At 40.9% G+C, this 25,438-nt stretch overlaps 1 long non-coding RNA gene across 1 annotated transcript in view; it reads right to left on the bottom strand.

Moving 5' to 3' along the window:
- The window catches only part of LOC119087652, a 30,191-nt gene extending 5,275 nt beyond the window's left edge, over positions 1–24,916 (bottom strand). The window contains exons 1-2 of the long non-coding RNA XR_005091159.1: positions 24,757–24,916; positions 23,588–23,683 (exon numbers count right to left, since the gene is read on the bottom strand). This is a non-coding gene — a long non-coding RNA (uncharacterized LOC119087652). The remainder of the gene's footprint in view (positions 1–23,587; positions 23,684–24,756) is intronic.
- Between the last annotated feature and the right edge of the window lie 522 nt (positions 24,917–25,438).

Here is a 25,438-nt window from a genome sequence, read left to right as displayed (position 1 = left end):
CACCTTCAGTCCTACATTAGGCAGCCATTTCACAGCCACAGAGGCACCTAGACAAAAGGAATTTGACAAGACATTTGGAAAGTCATTTAAGACCTGACTCTGTGTTGTGTAGCTCTCTCCCCCGAATGTAACATTCCCTGGTGGGGAAAAGGAGGCTAGTGTGGCTAAGGAAGCTCACAGAAATTACAAATTTCACAGGGCCCTTCCCCAAGCTTATAAAGGCCATAAACAGCTGCTAGGGGAAGGGGACTCTCTGGTGGTCAGTGTGCACATTGAGCATGGCGATCCAAAGACAGAGCTTGCCGTGAGTCCCCAGGCTGGGCTGGGCTTCTCAGTGCCTCAGCTGCCTTTGAACCACCCATGCTCCTGGAAGTAATCCCTCATCTCTATTCCTGAGAGTAGCCTTCCTCATCCTCCTGTAAGGTATCCCTCATGCATGCTCCTGTGAGTAACCTTCCCCATCCTCCCGAAAGGCACCCCTCCACCATTCTCCTGTAAGTAATCCTCACTCATGGTCCTGTGAGTAACCTTCCCCATCCTCCTGAAAGGTGCCCCTCACCAATGCTCCTGTAGACAACCACAGAGAGATCATTTATCAAGCCAGGCTAGAGTGGAATCATTTTTTGGTCTGTCATTGGTTTCCTATCTGGGATGAAGAGACATTGTTCACATTGCCCCCAGGAAAAGCTGCCAAAGTGCTCACTACCTCAAGGAGTTACAGTTTAAGGAATAAGACTGCTCCTGTGAAATGTTAATAAATGTAAGAAAAATCAGAAGATGTATGACCTTGAGTGTTCGTGATAGAAATACTACTTCAGAGATCACCAGGGAAGAGGATGGGGATGCTTTGGAACTGTCTGGAGATAGAGGGGTAGTGAACTCAGAAGTATGTAGTACCCAAGTGTGCATATGCTGTGGCTGTCATGAACTGAAAAACACAGTAATGAGGCTTTGACATTCAGAGTTCAGGGGGAGAAAAGTAAACACTATAAACCCAACAAAATACCTCTTCTTTGGGCTAGGTGTGCTGACTCATGCCAATAATCACAGCATTGTGAGATAGAGCAAGGCTTGGAGAGTTTGAAGTGAACCCAGGCGACAGGGCAAGACCATCTCAAAAATAAAATAAAATAAATACAACTTCTTGGCAACATTTGGGTGGTGGCCCCTGAGAGTCCTCTGTCAGCTGTTACCAAATTTGTGTTTCTAAAAAGTGAATTTCTAGAGCTGAAGAAATGGTTCAGTGGTTAAGAGTTCTTAGTGCTCTTCCAGAAGACCTGAGTTCAGTTCCCAAGCAGCCACAGGCAACTCATAATCATCTGTAACTCCATTTCCAGGGATCTGAGGTCCTCTCTGCCCTCTTTCAGGTACCAGATATATGGTACAAAATATACATGCACCTAACAAAATACAAGTAATACTTTGTAAAGATTTAAAAAGTGACTCTCTGACAGTGGCAGGACACATGGACAGACAAGACAGAGGGAAGTTGGAGGGGGCAAGCTTCTGGGTCTCTCTCTGCCACAGTCTTCTCAGGCAAGTTAGTAGGATCTGACACACAGATGACCATGATCAGTTTAGGGGGATGGGGATGGACGAGGCAATCCTATTCTTTGAAGATACATTTCATTACATGATAAATGTTAGAACCAAAATCTTAACTGTCTAATAATGTCAAATGGTAGAGGAGAAGAGAAGGAGAGAGAATAATTAGCTGATCTAGATTGGTTTAATTAAGGCTTTCCAGCAAAACATGCTTGTCCTGCTATAGATTTTATAGGTTTTTTTTTAAAAAACATTACATTTACCCTTGACCCCAAGCCTCTTAGATTGATTAAGTAGGATTGGGGAGAGAATTCAGTCAGTAAAGTACTTGCCACATGAGGACCTGCATTTGGATCCACAAAATTGGTGTAAGACGCCAGGCATAGTGTATTTATAATTCTAGAGTTGGTAAAAGAGAAACAGGAGGTTCCTTGGAGCTTGCTGGCCAGTCCAGCTAGCCAATCAATGAGTTTTTTGTCAATGAGAAACCTTGTCTCTAAAAGATAAGGGGACAGGGGAAGACCCCCAAAACAAACTTCTGGCCTCCACTACTCACCCACATGTGTAGATGTACATGTATATGCCACACACCAAAAACAGGCAATTGATTAAACTGGCCATTCACTTCAATGTCCTACCTTGTCTATCTTATGATATCCTATCTTAAGATGACTCCTGTTCTATATGAAAGGAACTTAAATTTAGAATTGTTAGTAAATATTCTTTTGTATTGGTTCTTTCAACTTCTTTTTTTTTCTCTTAAAGAACACCGTTGTCTACATTTTAGCTTTAAATTTTAAATTAAAACATTATCTAAGATGGGTGTGGTGACTCAGGTCCATAATCCACCAGTAAGGAGGCTACATCAAGACAACTGCAGCAACTTCAAGCCAGCCTGGGCCACACACAGGGTGGATTCCAGACCAACCTGGGCTACAGAGTCTTGAGGCCCTGGTCCAAAACAGAACATAACAAAAAGGTTAAGACATTAGCTTAGCTGCTTATTACCTGCTTTCGCCTTCATAGATGTGTGTGTCTGCTTCAAAATTGTGTTATTATCCATAATTATGCTATTTGTGTTCTACTTGGGTCTACTTTGTTTGATTTCTAGAGGTTGACATAGTTCACATGCTTTTAAGAGCTGAAATTTACTAACCCAACTTTCAAGTTTGCCTCTAATTTTTTATGAGGAATCGTTTGCTGTAAGTGTGTGATATAAACATACTTTTTAATCTTAAGATGTATGGGGGTGGAGACCTCCTCAGAATGAGGCTGCTAGCCTTACACAATGCCTTCATTGCTAATGCCCCCCTAGGAAGAGTGAGCCTCTTTTCCTCTTCCCTGTGTCTCTCTTCTTCCAGGTCTGCAAACTTATATTTGACTGTTACTTTATTTACATTGGTCTGTGTAAGAGGGGAGGAATACCTCTTACAAATATGATATATGTCACAGCTCTCTCCAGACATGCTGGCCTACTGTTCATTACCTCATTTATAAAAATGGTTTCCTGCCGGGCGGTGGTGGCGCATGCCTTTAATCCCAGCACTTGGGAGGCAGAGCCAGGCGGATCTCTGTGAGTTCGAGGCCAGCCTGGGCTACCAAGTGAGTTCCAGGAAAGGCGCAAAACTACACAGAGAAACCCTGTCTCGAAAAGCCAAAAAAAAAAAAAATGGTTTCCTCCTCTTTTTTTAAAAAAAAAAAAAAAATTTTCTTCTTCTCTCATACATCACATCCAGACCACAGTTTCGCTTCCCTCCATTCCTCCTAACTCCTCCCCGACTTCCACTCTCTCCCAGATCAACTCCTCTTCTGTTTCCCTTCACACACACACACACACACACACACACACACACACACACACACACACACACACAAAAAAAAAAAGAGCAGGCCTCCCAGGGATATCAGCAGAACATGGCCTAACAAGATACAGTAAGACTGGGTACAAACCCTCTTACCATGTCTGGACATGGCAACCCAGTAGGAAAAAATCCTAAACACAGGCAAAAAAGTCAGAGACAGTCCCCACTCCTATTGTTGGGAATCCCATAAAAAGACCAACCGACACAATCATAAGGTGTGTGCAGAGGACTAGCTCATACTCTTCCATGTATGTTGCTTCAGTCTCTGTGAGCCCCTGTGAGCCATGCTTAATTGCTTCAATGGCCTGTGTTCTCGTGGTGTCCATGACGCCTCTGTCTCCTACAATCCTTCCTCCCCATCTTCTACAGGGTTTCCTGGCTCCACCTAGTGTTTAGCTCTGAGTCTTCTGCATCTGCTCCCATCTGTGGCTGACTGGTGCCCTCCTGATGAATGGGCTAGGCACAGATATAGGAGGATAGCAGAATATCATTAGGAATCATTTAATCAGCTTCCCGCCCTCCACCCCCGCCAGCTGTGTTTAGTTCTATCCTGGGTCTCTGGTTCCTGGTCATCTAGGCAGTGTCATGTGGTAGGCTCCCTCTTGTGGCATAGGTCCCAAGTTGGATCAGTCATGGGTTGGCCATTCCCACAAGCTCTGAGCGCCTTTCCCCCACATCTTGCAGCCAGGACAGATTGTAGGTTGAAGTTTTGTGGTTGGGTTGATGTAACAGTCCCACTGCTAGGAGCCTTGCCAGGTTATAGAAGGTGGCCAGTTTGGGCCCTTGTATCCCCCATTACTAGGAGACCTCTACAGGGTCACTCTCATAGATTCCAGGGAGGTTCCACTGCCCCAGGTTTCTACATCACCCTCTAATTCCTGTCATCCGTCCAGTACTCTTTCCCTCTGCCTCTACCACTTCCCATCTGATCCCTTCTATTCCCATCCCCACCTTCCCCCAGTGCACCCACAAAATCTATTCTATTTCCCTTCCCAGGGAGATCTATGTTTGTCTTTCTGGGTCTGGGTTACCTCTCTCAGGATGATCTTTTCTAGTTTCATCCATTTGCCAGCAAATTTCACAATGTCATTGTTTTTAACAGCTGAGTAATTGTGTAAATGTATCACATTTTCTTTATCCATTCTTTGCTTGAGGGTCATCTAGGTTGTCTCCAGTTTCTGGCTATTATGAATAAAGTTTCAGTGAACATGGCTGAGCAAATGTCCTTGTGGTAAGATAGAATGTCCTTTGGATTTATACCCGAGTGGTACAGTTGGGTCTTGAGGTAGATCGATTCCCAATTTTCTGAGGAACCACCATGTTGATTTCCATAGTAACTGTACTACTTTGCACTCTTACCAGCAATGGAGGAGTGTTCCCCTTGTTCCACATCCTTACCATCATAAGCTGTCACTGGTGTTTTTGATCCTAGCCATTCTGACAAGTGCAAGATGGAATCTCAAACTAAGTTTGGATTTGTGTTTCCCTGATCGCTAAGTATGTTGAAAAATCTCTTTAAGTGTTTCTCAACCATTTGAGATTCCTCTGTTGAGAATTCTCTGTTTAGATCTGGACCTCATTTTTTAATTTGATTATTTGGTTTGTTGATGTCTAGTTTCTTGAGTTCTTTATGTATTTTGAATATTAGCCCTCTGTCAGATGTGGGGTTGGTGAAAAACTTTTTCCATTCCTTAGGCTGTTGTTTTGTCCTATTGACAGTGTCCTTTACCTTACAGAAGCTTCTGTTTCATGAGGGCCGTTTATTGATTGTTGTTCTTAGTGCCTGTGCTATCAGTATTCTGTTCACCTGTGCCAATGAGTTCAAGGATATTTCCCACTTTCTTTTTATTAGGTTCATTGTATCTGGTTTTGTGTTGAGGTTTTTGATCCACTTGAACTTGAGTTTTGTGCATGGATCTATTTGCATTCTTCTACATGTTGACATCCAGTTAAACAAGCACCATTTATTGAAGATGCTTTCCTTTTTCCATCATGTATCTCATCTCTTTATCAAAAAATGAGGTGTCCATAGGTGTGTGGATTTACATCTGGGTCTCAATTCCATTTTATTCCTGTTTATTTATATGCCAGTACCTTGCAGTTTTTAATTACAATATCTCTGTAGTAGAGCTTGAAATGAGGAATAGTGATACCTCTGGAAGTTCTTTTATTATACAAAATTGTTTTGCTACTCTGGGTTTTTTCATTTGTTTTTCTATGTGAAGTTGAGTATTGTTCTTTCAAGATCTGTAAAGAATTGTATTGTAATTTTTATAGGGATTTTATTGAATTGTTTTTGGTAGTATGGCCATTTTTACTACATTAATCCTACCAATCCATGAACATGGGAGATCTTTCCATCTTCTTTTATTTTCTTCAATTTCCTTCTTCAAAGACTTGAAGTTTTTGTCATACAAGTTTTTCACTTGCCTAGTTAGAGTTACCCCAAGATATTTTATATTATTTGCAGCTATTGTGAAGTGTGTCGTTTCCCTAATTTCTTTCTCAGTCTGTTTGTCATTTGTGTATGGGAGGGCTACTGTTTTTCTTTTGAGTTAATCTTGTATCCATCCACTTCACTAAATGTCTTTATCAGCTGTAGAAGTTCCTGATAGAATTTTGGTGATAACTTATGTATACTATCATATCATCTGCAAATAATGATACTTTGACTTCTTTGTTTCCAATCTGTATCCCCTTGATCTCCTTTTGTTGTGTTATTGCTCCCCCTAGAACTTCAATTATGACATTGAACAGATATGGAGAGAGTGGACAGCCTTGTATTGCTCCTGATTTTAGTGGAATTGGTGGGGGTTTCCTCTTCTTTAACCTATCATCTTGGAAAGAAAAATCTATCAACTTTTATGTGTTTATAATCATTCTCACTACATCTACATTTCCACATTATATCTGTCACATTTATTTTGCTAATTTCCCTATTATAATATCCTAATTTTTAGATTTGTTCCTTTAAAATATTAACTACAGAAATACAGAAACTTATGTCATAGTCTATATTGCTATGAGTGAAGTGTTGATCAAGTCTACATTTCCTTATGTCAAGGCTTCATGAATTTCCCAGTAGATGAGTATTAAGGATGTGAGGGTTAAACCTGATACATACACAGTATCTATACTTTTGTGAAGTTGGTAAATATAGCTCAGACATTTGGCTTCGGTAGCCATCCACAGAGCAGAAATCATATGGCATGTGGTGCCACATGGCAGCCTAAAGTCATACTATTATTTCATATTAGTGTGCAATACTTCCCTGAGACATTCTGGAACCACCCCATCCAATGGGGTGGTTGAGGGAGAATGGCCCTTATAGGCTCATATGTATGAATACTTGATCCTCAGTTTGGTACTACTATTTAGGAAGGATTAGGAGGTGTGGCCTTGGAAGAGATGTGACACTAGGTGGGGACTTCTCAATGTCTTTCTCTGCCTTGTACTTGTGGGTTATGATGTAATCTCTCAATTGTTCCTTCCAACATGCCTTTACTCTGCTATCATGGACTCTAACTAATTTTTTAAAACAGTGGTTCTCAACCTTCCTAATGCTATGACACTTTACTACAGTTCTTTATATAGTGGTGACCCCTAACCATAAAATTATTTTTGTTGCTACTTTATAATGGTAATTTTGCTAGTGTTATGAATCATAATGTGAATATCTGTGTTTTCCAATGGTCTTAGGGGACTCCTATGAAAGAGTCATTCAACCTCTAAAGAGGTTGTGACCTGTGGGGTGTTCACCCAACAACCCCACAGTTCCCCAGAGTTTTCTTGAATGTGAGCAGCAGGAAATATTAGATAGAAGGATTTATTACAGAGAATATTGCAGAGATAAACAGATAGAAAATAAAGAATAGCCCCGAGAGGGCCTGGAACCTTTTCCAACAGGCCCCGACTGTCTCTGTCTCAGGGTATTTATAGAGAGGCCAAGGGGTGGAGCAAAAGACCTCCCCCCAGCACAGCCAAGTGCAGACCATCTCAGACACCTGCACTCAAGCCCATGGTCCTAATCATCCTCTATGTGGACCTGCTGGGTAAAGCCACGAGGAACCTGAAAACGGGCTCCCACAGTGACCCTCAAGTAGAAAACCATTGCTTTAAAACACTAATCCTAAATTAAACACTTCTTTTTTAAGTTGCCTTGGTTATGGTATCTTAACACAACAGTAGAAAATGAACTAAGACACCAAGCTCTTGTTGGAAATAGCAATAACAATCTACTTTGTTAAGAAAAATGCCATTATCTTACAGTAGCTTTAAATTTTTCTCTTTTCTCCACATTTTCCAAATTAAGAGAACAATAGCATTTCATGTTGAGGAAGTCTCTATTGACTTATGAAGCCTCATCCTTATTATAGAAGAATACTTCATCAGAAAGTTTGCTGAAACAGTATTTACACCCTATGGAATTCGTTTCCCAATTAAACACATTACTCCCGTGGGTTTAAGACTATAGCTGTGCAATAATAATTTCCAAAGATCATTTTCATTGCTGGAGTTCCATATATAATTATATATATTAAATTAACAGTAACAATGGACTGTAAATTGCTTTTGCACCCTCCAGACCCGGTCCCAACCCACACAGCATACTACTCATACATCTCTCATTTAAAAATCTCTCAACTTTCTCATCACTGACAGTATTAATTCTGATGTGATCAGAATGGATGACATGGTCTTATGGAGGATGCTTGCTATTTGCTAAATCTTAGCCCTAAGGAGTTGAAATACATATTGTTAATTTTGTGGCAGTGGGAATGCTATACCCTCCACATTCTCACGTGGGCTGTCATGTGGTCAGTAAGACAGACCTCATATGGCTGAGGGGAAATGTATGCATGCCCTTTCTGTCTTTGACCTTATGAATGGATAATTGTGCCAACCCAATTTCTGTATTTTGTGGGGGGCAGCTCACATGTTTCTGTTTAAGTCATATTGCTCCCAATGGTATTCTTCATTGTACTTTAATCCTTTTAACATTGCTGCCATTTCATATATGATAGATGCTAACTGCTTTAAATATATCTTATGTGACATATGGGCTACATCAGAATCACATGTCACAAAAATCACACTAACTATAATGACAAAGAGAAAATCAGTGGCTTTAGCCCACAGCTCAAGCTCAAAAGAAATAGGAAATATCTAAAACAACTGAACAACTGATGAGTAGAATGTTTTGTTGACCTCTTCATAGTCGAGTAACTACTCCTTCAAAATGTATTAATATTTACACATGTAAATTTTTTCTTTTAAAATGGTGTTAATTACCAAGCAACAAAACTGTCTTAACCCTCTCCAAATTGTGTTCCAAAATCAATTCCAAGACTCACTCTTTCCCTTCCACAGTTGGATGACTTTCCATTTTAGTATTTCTTTTCTTAAATAAAACATATGCAAAGAACTATCACGTTCCAAGAGAGAACAGAATACCATAAAACCTCTTCTTATGCTGAAACTTTTGAATATTCAAAGGCATCTCTTAGATGACTCCTGCATGGGTGTATGTCATAAAAGACACATAATGAGGCTGATTCTATATTTTGCAGGGTTTGGGTTTTCTTGACATGTTCGCTTTCTTTCCTGTGCTCATTTCAGCAAGGCAGGTGGCAAAGGATTGGAGGAGACAGAGACGTGGGGAGACATGGCTGAACAGAATGATGATCTCCCTGCTCACTCGCCCTGTGGACTCCATGACTGCTGCCGGTCCTGGAGTTTGTCACCATGTTTAGGTTAAAGGAGAACCTCATCAACCCTCCACAAAGAATCCATCCTTCCTCCTCCTTCATTGAAACTCGTTTCCAGAAACCTTGAAGAATTGTGTAGCAAAAACTTTCTAAAATGTTTTCTCTAAACTTCCCCTCTTATTTTACAGTCAAGATAGTAGCTTTGAGCTCAGATTCTTATACAGATATAGTTAGAATTCGTATCTGGAACTGGAGTGATCTTTGAGGCTGAAGGGTGTATTCTTAACAAAAGGGGTATACATGTGTCCTTGAGGGAAATACAAATATCCCCTGCTCTTGACTATTACTCTCTGCTTCTTTTAAACATTATTGTCTCAGTTCTGCAGATATTATTCTATTCCTAGTAACTCCAACACATATGTGAAGTGAAAGGCTACATTATAAAGGCCATTGGAGTCTTCTATTGTGTGCTTGGTGTATAGGATTAATAATTTTAATATCAATCACTCCTAGTTCATGTTTACAGAAATTTTAAATCACATGCTTTAGCATCACCCCAAACTTTGAAAGTCTAGTCAAATCCACTAGAAACACACACACACACACACACACACACACACACACACACACACACACACATTGTTACAAATCTACTTGTGAAGTCTTTTGTTCCATCTTTACATTTAATAGTAGACATTGATTAGATACTTTTAAAAGAATGAGTGGAAAAAGAGGCAATTAGAAAAGATAGTTGTAGGATGGAAAATAAGTTGCAAGATTTCAGCATTGTGATCAAAATAGTCACACATCACAGATCATTACTCATGTTCAATGGTTAAGGCCATGTTTGAAGAACAAATACAGAATAACTTTTAAGAACACAACAGTTATCAATTACTCTAAAAGAATTGATTAATGTTTGGATATGGTGGTGCATGCCTTTAATCCCAGCACTGGGGAGGCAGAGCCAGGAGGATCTCTTTGAATTCAAAGCCAGCCTAGACCACATAGCAAGTTTCAGGCCAGCCAAGGCTGCATAGAGAGATTCTGTCTTTTAAAAGAATGGTTAAAAACCTGGTTGTGGCACAGTCTTAGTTAAAGTATTGATAAAAGCTATTGTTCTTTCTTTTGAGACATTTTTGAAGAAAGAATGGAGTCACATGGGCCTCTTTCTCCCGCGAACCATCTTTGCGACCATCATGTGTGCTGTTATCTGAGCTCGCCCATCACGAGACTCCAGAGGAAGCAAAGAAGACAAGGAGGGTGTTTCCAAACTTCACATTTTTAATTAACTTACCAAGTGATAGATTCACGCTGACAGTTTCATTCTCATATCTACGACTGCACTTTGTTCCTGCTGGTCTTTCCTAATGCCATATATCCATTATCCTCTCTATTGTCCCCTTGGGCTCCCTCATTTTACACCTCTTCCTCCCCTCTTCTAGGCCCCTTTTCCTTTACATGTCTTACAAATAGATCCATGTATGTACGTGCAATACCTAAATTTAAATCTAGTCTCCACATCAAATAAAATATTCAATCTTTGTCTTACTCAGTCTGGCTTATTTCTCTTAACATGGTGATCTTCACTTGCATCTATTTTCTGGAAAATGTCATAATTATTTTCATTTTTCTTTACAGCTGAATAAAATTCTTTGTATGAGTACCACCCCTTTTTACCTTTCATTTGTTGATAGACTTCCATGCTGGGTCCATTTCTCAGGTACTGAGACTAGAGCATGTATCCCTTGGGCACATTCCTAGGAGTGCTGTATCTAGGTCACGCAGTAGTTCAGCTTTGTGTTTCTTGAGTAGCCTCCACACTGACCTCCATAGCAACTGCCTTGATATATCCTAGCCATAATGCTAGCCATTCTGACAGAGGTAAGATGGAATTTCAGTGTAGTTTTTAAAATATGTGTTGACCATTAGCGTTTATTCTTGCAGAATTATCTGTTCAATTCATTAGCCATTTATTGTTTGCTTGAGTTTTGGGCACTTCAATTGTAGAGTTCTCTATATATTCTGAGTATTAATCCCTTACCACGTGCACAGTGGACAAAGATGACCTTTAACTCTGTCTTTTAACTCTGATGACTGTTTTCTTGACTATGCAGTAGATTTCTAATTTCATGGGATCCAATCTGTCAGTTCTTGGATAATTTCCAGTGCTGTTGGAGTCTTTTGCAAACATTCCTTGCCCGTGCTTGTATCTTGAAGTAGTTTGCATATGTTTCCATCTAGTAATTTCAGAGTTTTGGGTCTTACATTAAGGTCTCTGATCCGTTCTGAGAAGAGAGTGAGTGATGCATACATAGTTTCTTTTTTTTTTTTTCTTTTCTTTTTTTGCAGGAGGACATTCATACTTCACAATACCATTTGATGAACAGGCTGCCTTTTGGGGGCCCTAAGGTTTGATTTTGACTCCTTTATCAAAGGTGTGGCTACACCTGTGCAGGTGTCTTCTCCTGGGTCTTCTACTTCTCTTGCACTGGTCTGTGAATCTGTGTCTGTGCCAGTACCACATTGTTTAGTTTCTGTCACTACAGTTTTGTAGTATAATTTGAGGTGAGGTCTGGTGATGCATCCAGCATTGTTTATTTGGCTTAAGGATGAAGTGATTATTTTGTTTCCATAGAAATTTTGGGATTTTTTTTCTAGCTCTGTAAAGAATGCCATTGTAATTTTAATGAAAATTGCATTAAATCTGTAACCAAAGTAGATTACTTTGGGTAATTGTACTAGTGAGCATTCTCTAGAGGTACAGAGATGGTAGGGGATTTATTAAAGTGGCTTACAGGCTGTGGTCCAGCTAATCCAACAATAGATGTCTTCCCATTGTCAAATGTTCAGTTTCCACTAAGGCCCAATAGCAGGCCAAGAGCTGGCTCTCAAAAGAGCAGTCATCTGCAGATGATGGTATAACCTTGCTCCAAAATCCCAAAGGTCTCTTCTGCATTTCACCTATAGGAGCCTGCCAAAGGCTCTAAACAGCATTCTTATCTACCACTAACACCTCAAATGCCATCCGGTCTGCTAGATCATGTGGTCCAAGTGGCAGAGCAGCCTGAACCTGTTGAAGAGCCTTCTCCTGTTCCAGGCCCCACACAAAGCTAGCAGCTTTCCAAATCTCTAGGTGTATGGGACAGAGAAAGACACCCAAGTTAAGAATGTGTTGAATCCAGAATCCAAACAGGCCCACTAAACATCGAGCTTCTTTAAACTTGGTAGTAAGAGGGGCCAGATGAAATAACTGATCCTTTGCCTTAGAAGGAATATCTCTGCATGCCCCACACCACTGGACTCCTAAGAAGTTCACTGAGATTGAAGGCTCCTGAATTTTGGTTGGATTTTTTTTTCCATTCTCTGATGAGCACATCTGTTACCAACAAGTCCAAAGCTGTTGCTACCTCCTGCTCACTTAGTCTAATCAGCATAATCTCATAAATATAGCTAATCAATGTGATTTTTTTATAAAAAAAAAAAAGACAACCAAAAAGTTGTCATAATGAAGTTATTACACAGGGCTAGAGAATTGATATATCCTTGAGGTAAAACTGTAAAGGTATACTACTGACCTTGCCAACTGAAATCAAATTGTATCTGGTGGTCCTCATGACAGGTACTAAGAAAAAAGTATTTGCTAGATCTATAGCTGTAAACCATGTACCAGGAGACATGTTAATCTGCTCAAATAAGGACACAACATCTGGTACAGCAGCTGCAATTGAAGTCATTACTTGATTGAGTTTTCAATAGTCAACTGTCATTCTCCAAGATCCATCTGTCTTCTGCACTGGCCAGATAAGAGAGTTAAAGGGAGATGTGGATGGAACCACCACCCCTACATCTTTCAAGTCCTTCTTGTGGCACTAATTTCTGCAGTTCCTCCAGGAATACAATATTGTTTTTGATTCACTATTTTCCTTGGCATAAACAACTCTAAAGGCATCCATTTTGCCTTTCTAACCTTAATAGCCCTCACTCTACAGGTTAGAGAATTTTGCCAACTTCTAAGTCTATCTATCTCAATAACCACAGGATGAGTTCAGGGACACACTGGACCTACTGTGAGTCGAACATCAGTCAAAACTCCATTAATCACCTGACCTCCATAAACCTCTACTTTAACTGTAGGGTCACAATATTTCTTGGCATCTCCCAGAATCAATGTCAACCAGCATCCAATAGACCCTAGAAAATATGATTGTTTCATTTCCCCCAGTGTACAGTTACCCTTGTGGAAGGCCACAGTTTCCTCTGGGGAAGTACTAGAGAAAAGCTAACAGCAAAGCTCTTAGGGATTTTATCAAAGTCCTTCCTCAGGGGAAACTGGCCATCCCTTCATTCAAGGGATTCTGGGTCTGCAAACTAGCTCATTTCTGGAAATCTGTTCACAGACCAAGATTTCCTTTGCCACAATCCAACGAAGCCTTCCTTTCATTTGTTTGAGAATTTTTCTACTTTCATAGATCAAACAAAAAAATGCAGTAAGTTTATCTATTTCATGCCTGAAAACACCATGATTTGTTAGCCAGTACAAAAGTTCCATACAAGTCATGCCACCATAAAAATCACTTTGCCTGTGCTGACCATTACGAGTCAGGCCATTATGGACATTGCTTTGTTTATGCTTCCCATTATGATAACTGCAACCACCTTGCCTTTGGGGATTCAGTGCTGCCACCTGGCTGCTGCTACTTTGGGGCCCAATCAAATTCATTACATTTAATTCATCCAACTGAGCATCAGCATCTCCAACCCTAAGGTCTGGAACAAGGAAAAGCTCTTCAAATGTGTCCCCTCTCACCATTTTGTGTCTTACAGGATTAGTGAAGGGTGTGCTTTCTGTGCCCTTCCATTGTGGAGGGTTAGGTTTTACAGTGCACCCACTCAAGCATTGCAGCATCCCTGAGTCTTAAAATTCCTTCATCAACTTGAAGTCAAGGGATACCAGGCATCTCCAACTCCTTTTCAGTAGCCACTCTTTTGACAAATGCTTCAGCCAAGCATTCAAACAAACTTTTGACAACTCTTTAACTGTGTAAGCTTCCATATTCAACCTAGAATCTCCACTCAAATGTCCCATATCAATTAACTCAGCCTGATCCAGTTTTATGTTCCTTCCAGCATTATCCCACACCCTTAAAATTCATTCCCACACATATTCTACTTCTGCTTGAACAAATTAGTAAACACATCAAGCTCTTTAGAGTATAGTGCACCTCCTCCTGGACTATACTTTCTACTTTCCCTCTAGGAGACCGCTTTGCCTGAAGTCTGATTATAGGTCTAGAGACAACTGTTGGTGACCCCTGAGGCACATCAGTATTGTCTTTCCTGCCATTTCCTTCAGAGAAAGTCACTGCTGGTTTAGTAGACAATAAAGGATTAATTTTCTCAATCAAAGGTGGAAAGGGCAATATTTTGGGATGGAAGTAGGAGGACATCTAATGAGGGTGAAGAGACTACTTCCTCAGGTGAAATAAACCCTTGAGAATCTTGGGGTTCAAAGTTCTCAGCTTCAGTGGGGTCCTCTCACACATCCCTATCCCAAGTTACAGGATCCCATTCTTTGCCAACTTATAATGGCCTGACTGTGCTCAGAACTCCAATTAGCTCCAAATGGAAAGATGAATTGCTTTTAGCCAAAAATATGATTCTTTTTTATTCTATGACCTTTAGCTTCCAAACACAGCCTCACCTTGCTTCCTCTCTGCTCTCCAGAGAAATGAAATTACTAACAATTATTGGGCATGCACAGGAAACACTCCACACTCACCTCCTAACCCTCCCACACACAAACAAAATTATAAAAACTATGGGTGATGAACTCATAGCGGGGTTGGTTACCTGCTCCAGACCTGCACAAGATCAAGCCAACCAAAACTCCAGAATAGAGAGAGGAGGAGCTCTCAAAGTTGCACTCCATATTGAGGAAACATTGGTAGTTGATGGCTGTTGGGGGAGGGAGAATCATTCTTCTTTGGTAGGTTGCCCACACCATTGCACATATAGGCAGCACCAGTTGGAGTTGGTGGGTTAGGGAGGAGGAGGAGGAAGAGGATGTAAAGTTCGGAGAGTGAAATGTTAGGGAGGATACAGGAGACTTGAGAGTGGAAATAGAAGTAGGTGTGGTCATATTTCATTGCATACAAGTGTGAAATGATCAAAGAATAAATTAAAAGAATAAAAGACAACCAGTGAAAAACAAGGAGACCTCAGCCGGGCAGTGGTGGCACACGCCTTTAATCCCAGCACTCGGGAGGCAGAGGCAGGCGGATCTCTGTGAGTTCGAGGGCAGCCTGGGCTACCAAGTGAGTTCCAGGAAAGGCGCAAAGCTACACAGAGAAACCCTGTCTCGAAAAACAAAAACAAACAAACAAAAAAAAAAAAAGGAGACCTCAATGTTATCTTTCCTGATATCTGAGGTTCCCCCTTTGACAGAAGAAATAAAGACCTGTAACAACGTTTAATTCTGAAAGCTGTAGGGCACCTGGATATTTATACTCCCTAATTTATTTCTTCATGTCTTGCTTGTAACAGTCAAATTACATCATGTTTGGGGAAGATAAAGGAGATATAGGATAGGATCAATTAAGCAAAATCCCCCAGAATAATTTATTGTTCTCAATTACATAGTCTCCAAATAGCCTATTCATTATGATTGGCTATAAGAAATTCTTAACCATAAATACGTGTTTCTCAAAAATATAATTGTATTGCTTTTGTTTTAACTGGAAAAGTATCATGCTTGTTTGGCAACATAGTATAAAAGTCTTTTTTATCTTAAAGGTGGAGCAATTGGATGGGGCTGTTACCATGCTCTTACACATGTATGGAGTTCCCTACCATTAAATAAACGTTCCACAAGAGGAAACCCATCAGCAATAGGAAGAAAATCAGCAAAGTAGTTAAGAGTGGGTTGCACAAAAGAGGCAAGAGAGCCATCATTTTCTTTTTAATCTTGTTTTATAAGAGCAAAAGGAAAGCCTCAATAGTTTTACAACACTAACCACATGCGGAGTAGTGCCGAGTATTCAAATGGAATGGGAAAGTAAAGACCATTTTAATCATAAGAGCTTTGGGAATAGAGTATTTTGCACTTGTAGCAAGTAGAGTTGAATCCCAAGTGTGCTGATTAGGTTTTGTCAACTTGACACAAACCTAGACATGCCCAGGAAGAGGAGATTCCCAACTGATGGAGCTGCCTCCATCAGCTTGGCCTATGGACAAGTCTGCAGGGCATTTTCTTAATTGCTAATTGATGAGGGAGGGCTGAGCCCACTGTGGGTGGAACCATCCCTAAGTAGATGGTCCTGGGCTACATAAGAAAGGTAGCTGAGCAAGCCAGTAAGCAGTGTTTCTCCATGCTATCCACTTCAGTTCCTGCCTCAAACTCCTGCCCTGGCTTCCCTTGATGATGGACTGGAACCTGTCAGCCTTTCTTCGTCAAGTTACATTGGTCTATGTTTTATCATAGCAGCAGAGAACAAACGAGGACAGAGTGGGAGGAGAAAGACTATTTTAACCTTAAGAGGAGAGAGCATGGAGTATTTTGCAGTTGTGGAGAGGAGGTTTGGATGCCAGGTTTCCATTGTCTGCTGCACATTTCAGCTTCCCTCACACTCTTGGGAGCAAGACGAGTACACACATGTGCTTTTAGCCATTTCTCACCATGAGTCTTTATGTCACTTCTCCAGAGTACAACTACTATGCTATGAATAGGAAACATCCCGCACAGGCTCAGAAGCTGAACCCTTGGCCTCCAACTGGTGGAACTATTTTGAGTTTGGGTTCCTTGTTTTGTTTTGTTTATTGTTTTTTGTTTGTTTATGTTTTTCTTGGAAACTTTGGGAAGAGATGATGAGCTAGGGAAAGTGTGCCACTTAGGGCTTGTCTTTGGAGATTATACCTGGTCCATGGTCCCTTCCTCTTTCTCTGCTTCCTGTGTATTATGAAGAAATCTCCCTGACATTTGGCTATGATTCCATGATGGCCAAGTTTCAATGGCGCTAAGTTTTATGAACAGAAGTCTCTGAAACCATGAGACCAAAGAAATTATTCTCCCCCTTATATTGTTCTCGTGGGTGCTGTGGTGGTTTGAAGGAAAATGGCCTCCATAGGCTCATAGGAAGTGGCACTATTAGGAGGTGTGGCCTTGTTGGAGTGGGTGTGGCTTTATTGGAGGAAGTGTGTCACTGGGGCAGGCTTTGAGGTTTCAGATGCTCAAGCAGGCCCAGGCTTCCCCACAGACCGCTCTCACTCTCGCTCTTGCTTTTGCTCTCTCCCCTACCCCGTGCTACCTGCCTATCTAGATGTAGAACCCTGAGCTCCTTCTCCAGCACCATGTCTGCCTGCATGCCACCATGCTTCCCACCAAGCTGAATAATGGACTAAACCTCTGAACCTGTAAGCCAACCCCAATTAAATGTTTTCACTAATTCAATATGTCATGGTCATGGTGTCTCTTTGCAGCACTGGAAACCCTAACTAAGACAGGTGTTTTTAATCACTGCTATGGAACGCTCACAAGAGCCACTGTCTTTAGCAAAACCTCTGAGACATAAGTACTGGAGAGAATGAGCCGTGCATTATGGCTAATATGAAGCTGGGTCAGTGTAGAAATAGATAACACTTATTCATCTTTCTCTTCCTGCTTATATTATTTCCTAGTCACTGAGACAAAATCTAACACAGCGGTAAAGGAGACATTGATATTGTCTCACAGCTCATAGGAATAGGGTTCATCATGGCACAAAGGCATGATGGAGGGATGGGTGTGGTCTGTGGTGCTATCCAGAAAGCACATAGAAAAGGAAATGTTGGTCTATGGCTGGCTTTCTCCTTTTTCTCCTTTTATTCAGTCTGTATTACCAGCCCATTGGATAGTGCAGGCCACATTTAGATCAGGCCTAACCCTCTCAGGTAATCCTGTTGAAACAGCTTAAGGACACACAGAAAGCTGTGCCTCACTGACACCCTGGGCATTTCTTACTTTAACACAGTTGGTAATCAAAACTGACCCACTCCCTTCCTCTGCTCCTTCGTCCCTGTCCAGGAACTTCTTAGCCATTCCAATTTCTCAACAACTTTGGATGCTTTTGCTGTTTCTCAGGCACCGCCCACCTTATTTTCTAGACGGGGTCTCTCATTGGCCTACAGCTTGCTAATTAAGCTCAACAGGTCTATCTCCACCTCCCCAGTACTGAAATTATAGGCACACACCAGCACAAACGTCTGGGTGTTTCACATGGGCTCTAGGAACTGACTCAGGTCTTCTTGATGACAAGGTTTACAGACTGAGCCATCTCCTCTCTGCCTTCTAATGGGCAGATTAAGAGCCCTTGGCTCTCCAGCTGGGCCTGGGATTCAAGACATGGGAACAATGTGACAAGCAGCTTTCTCTTCGATTTACCTTTGTTTCATACCCATTGAGAAAATGCAGGCATATAAATCATGGACTGAATCTCAGCAAGCCACACGGGATATAAGATCTTTCTTTCAATTTTCTGGCTTACAGTGGCCTGTGGCTGAGGTCTGTTCATTGCAAAAGAGATTCTAGGGGCCTTCCTTTCATACTGAATACTTCCTTTTAGCAAGTAGTACTAAAACTTAAGTCTTTGGGGTAAAGCACTACTAAATATTAAAGCTAGTCAAAGATATAAAAGCTACACAAGTGCATTTGTATAATAAAAATGTACTTGAGAAGCAGCTGCGATGTAATCTCACAGGATAATGGCCCTTTATTCTGGTTCCCCATCAGTGAATACCAGAGCCCACACACGGTAGGAGCTGGGGGCCACTTTTCAATTTTATTTAGGAAGCCAGGACTTTAAGAACATTTAGGTTTGAGATTTTCAAACTGAAAAGCAACTAGATCTCACTGTTCTATTCAAAGAAATTTTAAGTGCTTTAAAAGTCCTCAAAAGACATCTGACATGAAAAATAGTGTGATTATTGCTGTAAGCCTTCTAATATTCAGATAAATACTAGTATTGCCTTGAAAACCCTGAGGCAAAGAATCCTCCCCATCAAGTGCACTTTCAGTGCCATTTCCTGTGGTGGGGAACCCTGTTTCGGTACAGCAAAGCTTGCCATGGATTTGACACCATTCTTCAGATCGGAAGGATTTACATGTAGTAAACAGAGGGAAGAGAAAGGAAGAAACAACATATCTCTGTGATAACAAATAGGCAAGAGATGACTTCGCAACAGTGTTCAAGAGGATAAATGTTTAGTAGAAGAAAATTATGACAAACTTAACTCCATTCCACTTGGTACAGAGGAAGAAAAGAATGAAACAGGACTTAAAATGGCATCAGTACAAAAAAGTATTCTATATCCATAGGCGATTGCATATGGAGACACGTATTGGGCATGTACACATGCACACATAAATACATGCATGCAGGGTCTTCATAGAGCCCTTGAGTATGATGTTGTTTTCCCTTTGTGTCTCTTTAAAGCTTAGTAACTCAGTTTGCAGCTATGAGAAACAAGCTGTGTAGAAGTTCCGAGGCGAATTTATTAACTCCAGGACAATTGTGTCATGCAGATATAGTTACAGGCACTCATCGGAGGTCCCGTGACAACACAAATGGCTTCTATGGGCAAGATGGTCATGAGCAAGCCTGGCTATGGAGTTAAAGCCCACATTACTTTTTAGAGGAAAAACTCTTTTGCATTTATATGTGATTATATATATACATACACACATTGCTTCTGTCAGAACTACAACTCAAGTTATTAAAATTTAATAAACTATTCGTGGCATTATAAACTGTGTGCATATCTTTGTATATGAGAATATCCTGATATACTGGTCAATTTTAGAAGCTTAAGAACTGCTTACAGTGCTTCGGAAGTATTTTGTTCCTGTGGGGTTTTTTTTTTTTTTACAGTTAAAAAAGTGTGGATGAGGGGGGTCAAATCACATGTGCGCACAGCACCCTTATGGAGGTCAGAGAGCAACAATTGGCTCTATATTTTGACACAATCATTTTTGGTAACCATGTAATTTCCTAAACCCTGCAGGACTTTTTAGAGTCCTTTAAACATTTTCATGTATAATCTCCCCCCCCCTTTGTTAAATATTTCTTTAGATATTTAATACTAAATGGATAGAAATGGGGGAAATGTGTGCTGGGGAGGGAAGAACTTGAAAGGGTTGAAAAAGCCAAAGCAAACACGCTGTTACGTCAACGAATGTTTACATCTGGTGTAGCCGTAGCAAAGCTTGTGCTGGGGATGGGTAATGAAGCCGGGAACATGATGCTGAAGAGGCAGACAGAGTAACCCGTCACACAGAGCAGTGGGGCCATTGGAAGAGGCTTTAGAAGAAAGTCCTTCAGGCAACAGCATGGCGCATTTGCTGGAGGCTGAATATGACCACATCGAGGAAGGACCATTTGGTGACAAGGATGGACGCCTGGGGGAAGGAAGCGGTGTAAGAAATTTAGAAAGTCTATTCGAGTTTATAATAATTGCATGAAGATAGCTCTGAAAGATACACTGAGAGACTGGTTGTTTGAGATCATTAGTTGAGATATGACCTCCTCCCAAACAGGGAAACCATAGAAAAGTAAAGATTAAGTTTGGGGGGCCTTGGTGGAAAAAAAATGGAAAGCGGAGGCTAAAGAAAACGTGTTTTCTTCCTGTGGTGATACAAATGCTCTAAACTTAAATACATTGTGCCTTCTTGAGGTATTGCTCTAACAAAGTACCTTACCGAAATCATTTGAGAGGGAAAGGCTTATTTTAGGGTTTTGAAGGGATCAGTCTATCCTGGTGAAGAAAGCATGGCAGATAAGAACAGCTCATGTCCTAATGGGCCAAGAAGGGGGATGCTGGCGTGCGGCTGTCTGTCTCCTCCTCTTTGATTCTCTGCTTCATAGCCCAAGGGATGGTGTTACTCACATTCAGAATGGGACACACACACACACACACACACACACACACACACACACACGCAGCCGCAGACATACCTCAGGTGTGCCTTGCCATCTCCTAGGTGATTGTAAATCCAGTCACATTGACAGTGAAGACTGATTACAATGTGGCCATAGTTGCCCATAGCTGTAAACATATTAAAAACCACTGAATTGTGGCCTTCATGTGGGTAAGTTTCACAGCATGTGGTTATGTGAATTCCATATCAATTTAACTGTTTTGGAGAGGGGAAGCAAAACTGAGATCTCTGTGAGACAGAAGAAAATCTACTTACAGAAAACATCCTCAAGCTCTGTAGATCTGGGGCTTGCCCCACAATCACATAAACTGCAGGACAGAGAGAAACACAGACAGGTAATTTTTTATTGATTTTGTTTCTCTGGCAGAACTCTGGGTAACAGATTTTGGAATTTTGAAGAAGAGCATGGCTGCCTTATATACATTAAAATGAGATATGAAGCAATTGCTCTGGAATTAGGCTGAATAGAGACTGAAAGAATTGTGAAGTATCTGGTAGAAAATCGTAAATGACTTGGGAGAGGTAGTTGGTAAAACACATGGGTGTTAAAGATGCTTCCACTGAGGCCTCAGGAGGAAATGGGCAGCATGTTACTAGAAAAGGGTGGGAAAGCAACCAGCCTGGAAAGATAGCCCTAATGGTACAATGCTGGCACTTTTTTCCAGGGGGCGCCACATATGTCTAATTAGACTTAAGACCCATTGTATAGGCAGGAATTCAGGTCTGGTCATATAAACCTCGACAACTGCCTATGATCTGACAAGGCACAGACTCAAGAGGAAAACATCCTACTACCAGTTTCTATAACAATATAATTTCTATTTTCTGAATACCTGTCCTTATACTCATACATAGATCTAGTTCTCACTCCTCATCAAAGAAGCTTATTTTTACAGCAGATGGGAACAAGGAATAAGGGACTGTGGAGATGCACAACTCCCAACATGTACATTTAAAATGTAACCCCTACACCTAAGGCTCAGGGAACCTCACAGAAGAGTGGGCAGGCAGATTGTAAGAACAGGAGACCCATGGTCTCTACTACGAAAGAGTGTCATCTAGATGTGATGGGGAAGCTGCACCCATGAAATCTCAACAATGCAGTTACCAAAACAACGCCTGCACAGTGACAACACCAGGGGACAGGCCAGCACGATGGGCAGTTTCAGAAGGCCTCACCTAGATGAGAAACCCCAGGCCATCAGTGCTGCTGAGGGAGGAAGAATCTGTCTTCTCTGTGGCCAAGCCACCTAATAGGTTGCTCAGTTCAAACTGGTGAGTCCTAAACAGATACAGATAGAGGCAACACTAAATGGACTCAGCAGGTTATATATATATATATGTGTGTGTGTATATATATATATAGTGTGTGTATATTGTATATGTATATAGTGCATGTGTGTATATATATATATATATCTGTGTATATGTAGGTTTATGTGTATGTGTAACAATAATAATTAAAAAGAGGTCATGAATTTGAAAGAGTGGAGGGAATTGAGAGGGGTTGGGGGTGAAAGTGATATAGAATGTTAATACATAAAATTCTCAAAACTAAAAAGTTTAGATAAAAATAAAATATTGAGGAAAATTGGGAGTGGCAGAAGTTGACCGAACTGCAATTGCATTCTATTCTGGACAAGTGGAACTCATCATAAACTTGACTGTTTAAGTTGAAAATATTTCTGAGCAAAATGTTGAAGTGCTACCCTGCTCATCTTGTTGCCAAAACAAACTCAAGCAACACAAACCAGTACTGGATGGTTTCAGAGGCTGTTAGTCAGCCATGTAAAGGATGCCATGTGAGAAACTATCCACAAAGCTCCTTATAGAGAGTGAGTCATATGGTCCACACCATGACCAAGACAACTCTCATAAAAGAAAGCATTTAGAGTGGGAGAAATGGCTCAGTGGTTAAGAGCACTGGCTGCTCCTCCAGAGGTCCTGAGTTCAATTCCCAGCAACCACAAGGTGACTCACAACCATCTGTAGTGGGATCTAATGCCCTCTGCTGACATAAAGGCGTACATGCAGATAGTTCACTTATATACACAAAATAAATAACTAAATCTTTAAAAGACAAAAAGAAAGCATTTAATTTGGGGCTTTCAGAGGGTTAGTCCATGATTATCATCTTGTAAACATTTTTGCTTATGTCCTAACCATGCCAATCTCCAGGGGAAAGTTTTCAGCTGAGTTCATGGCAGTATGTCCGCATCTCATATATATGTGGATATATGTGCACACACTGTCTTCAGTGATACTGAGGATTGAACCTAGGCTCTTACACACTCTGTCACTGAACCACATTCCAGCCCAAGAAAGAACACATTCTGTTGCTTTAAGCCACCAAACTTGAGGTCATATTTCTCAGCAGCCCTGAGAGGCTAATACCATGAGCAAGATTAATTCTGTGGCTGTCCAGTCTCCCCAGAGCTATCACACACACACCCCAATACTTACATTTAAATGTCAAGTCCATTGCTTTGTCACAGACTCACCTCTGTATTGTGGAAAATTTATTCTCAGCTTTCCTGTTGTCCTTTGCCATCATGGCAGCCACCTCACAGAACACATGTGACCTTACATCTTTGGGCCTTGGTAAGAAAATGGAATGGTCAATGAGACAACTGGCTTTTATACAGGAGATTCCTCCACTCTTCTGTGAACTTGTATGTGACCCGCTCAGAGGAGTCACCAGTTCCCGATGCCAGAGCATCCAAATCAGATAGACTGTTCCAAACCCTGTGACACCTGAATATCTCAATGTTCAAAATGTCCCAGAAGGTCACTATGAAGACGCTTCATTTTAATTGTGTCTTAATTTATCTCTGACATATTACATTTTTGATTATTATCAACCAGTGATCTGAGCTGTGAACTTAGGATACAGCTCCAGTCTTCTGGGAACTAACAATCTAGTTGTGCAGTGCTAATTACCACCACCATTTACATATAAATGAATCAATTAATAGGATAAACTATACTAAGCACTCCATTTTATGCATGCATGTGCACACACACACACACACACACACACACACACACAAACACACACACACCTCTGTTAAGATCTATTTGAACAGAATAGCTTGAGGTCTTAGTAGCTTAAAGGATGCCTTCTTACCTGATTGCAATGTTTGAATCTCTTGTTATGTGGATGTATTACTTTTTAATTTAAAAATAGCCATCTTTTGGAAGCAGATAGATTAAAGTAATTATGGCATTCAGCATACGGCACTGCAGAATCTAGTTCATGGACCACAGGGGTTTATCTACCACAGTCTTTAGTCAAGCTCCCTGGAGATACAGCATAGGAAACACAGACACCCTCTCTGACTTCCATCTCAGAGCTCTGGGATTTAGTCCAGCTTTGTCTCTGAGTCACTTATGACTCTGTGACTCACAAACATAAACATTTATATTTAAGTAATATTTGCTATATGGATAAACCGTTTGCTATAAGAGCTGCTCTTCAGAATGGCATCTCTTAGTGAGCACCATTCCTGAATCGACAGATAATAATCAGAGACTTGTTCTTCTGAGACCAGAGAAGTCTCCCTGCCCTCTTCTGCTCAGCAGGTGTGTCCTCTTGCGTGACTCCTGGGTGTATATTGCAGAGAAAAGAAAAACAATATATTAAACAATAAAATTTCATTTCTCCACTTACCCCAAAATGAAACCCTGTGTGGACAGACTATGCCACCATGGTCACTCATCAAAATCTTTAGACTCCAGGTTCACAATACATTTCTTCTCAACCCTTCTGAAGCAGAGTGTCCATTGTAAACATTTATTCAGTTCTGGAATGCTGAGGGATTCCTGTAGTCACATCCCTGTGAAGAAAGAAGAATAGAAAGATTACTCATCTCTTTACTTTAATGATGCCTTCCTAAGTCTTGTAAACATTTTCACTTGTATCTTAACTATACTGATCTCCAGGGGAAAGTTTTCAGCTGAATTCATGGCAGTATATCCATATCACGTATATATGTGAATATATGTGCATACACTCTCTTTGGTGATACTGGGGATTGAACCTAGGGTCTTATATATGCTAGGTAAGCACTCTATCACTGAGCTACATTCCCAGCCCTTGAGGGTTTATTTAGTAAGAAATGAAAAGACAGATTGTAGGAACAGTTAACAACTAGTGAGACAGCAGAGGATCTACATACACCATACAAGCAATTCCCCGGATGGAAGTAGGACCCAGAGTCACAGTCATAGTTCAAACTGTAGCACTCACTGGGAAACATGATCTGCTCATCGCCTCACCTCCATATGCACATGTCCACCATCCAAAAAAGGGAAAGAAATGCAGAAATGCTTCTACTATCTGAAGTGTGAGT

Source organism: Peromyscus leucopus, chromosome 3 (assembly GCF_004664715.2).
Source record: "Peromyscus leucopus breed LL Stock chromosome 3, UCI_PerLeu_2.1, whole genome shotgun sequence".
In the NCBI taxonomy this organism is placed as follows: Eukaryota; Metazoa; Chordata; class Mammalia; order Rodentia; family Cricetidae; genus Peromyscus; species Peromyscus leucopus.
The sequence above is the reverse complement of the archived record's forward strand: the minus strand, read 5'-3'. Positions and strand labels throughout refer to the sequence as shown.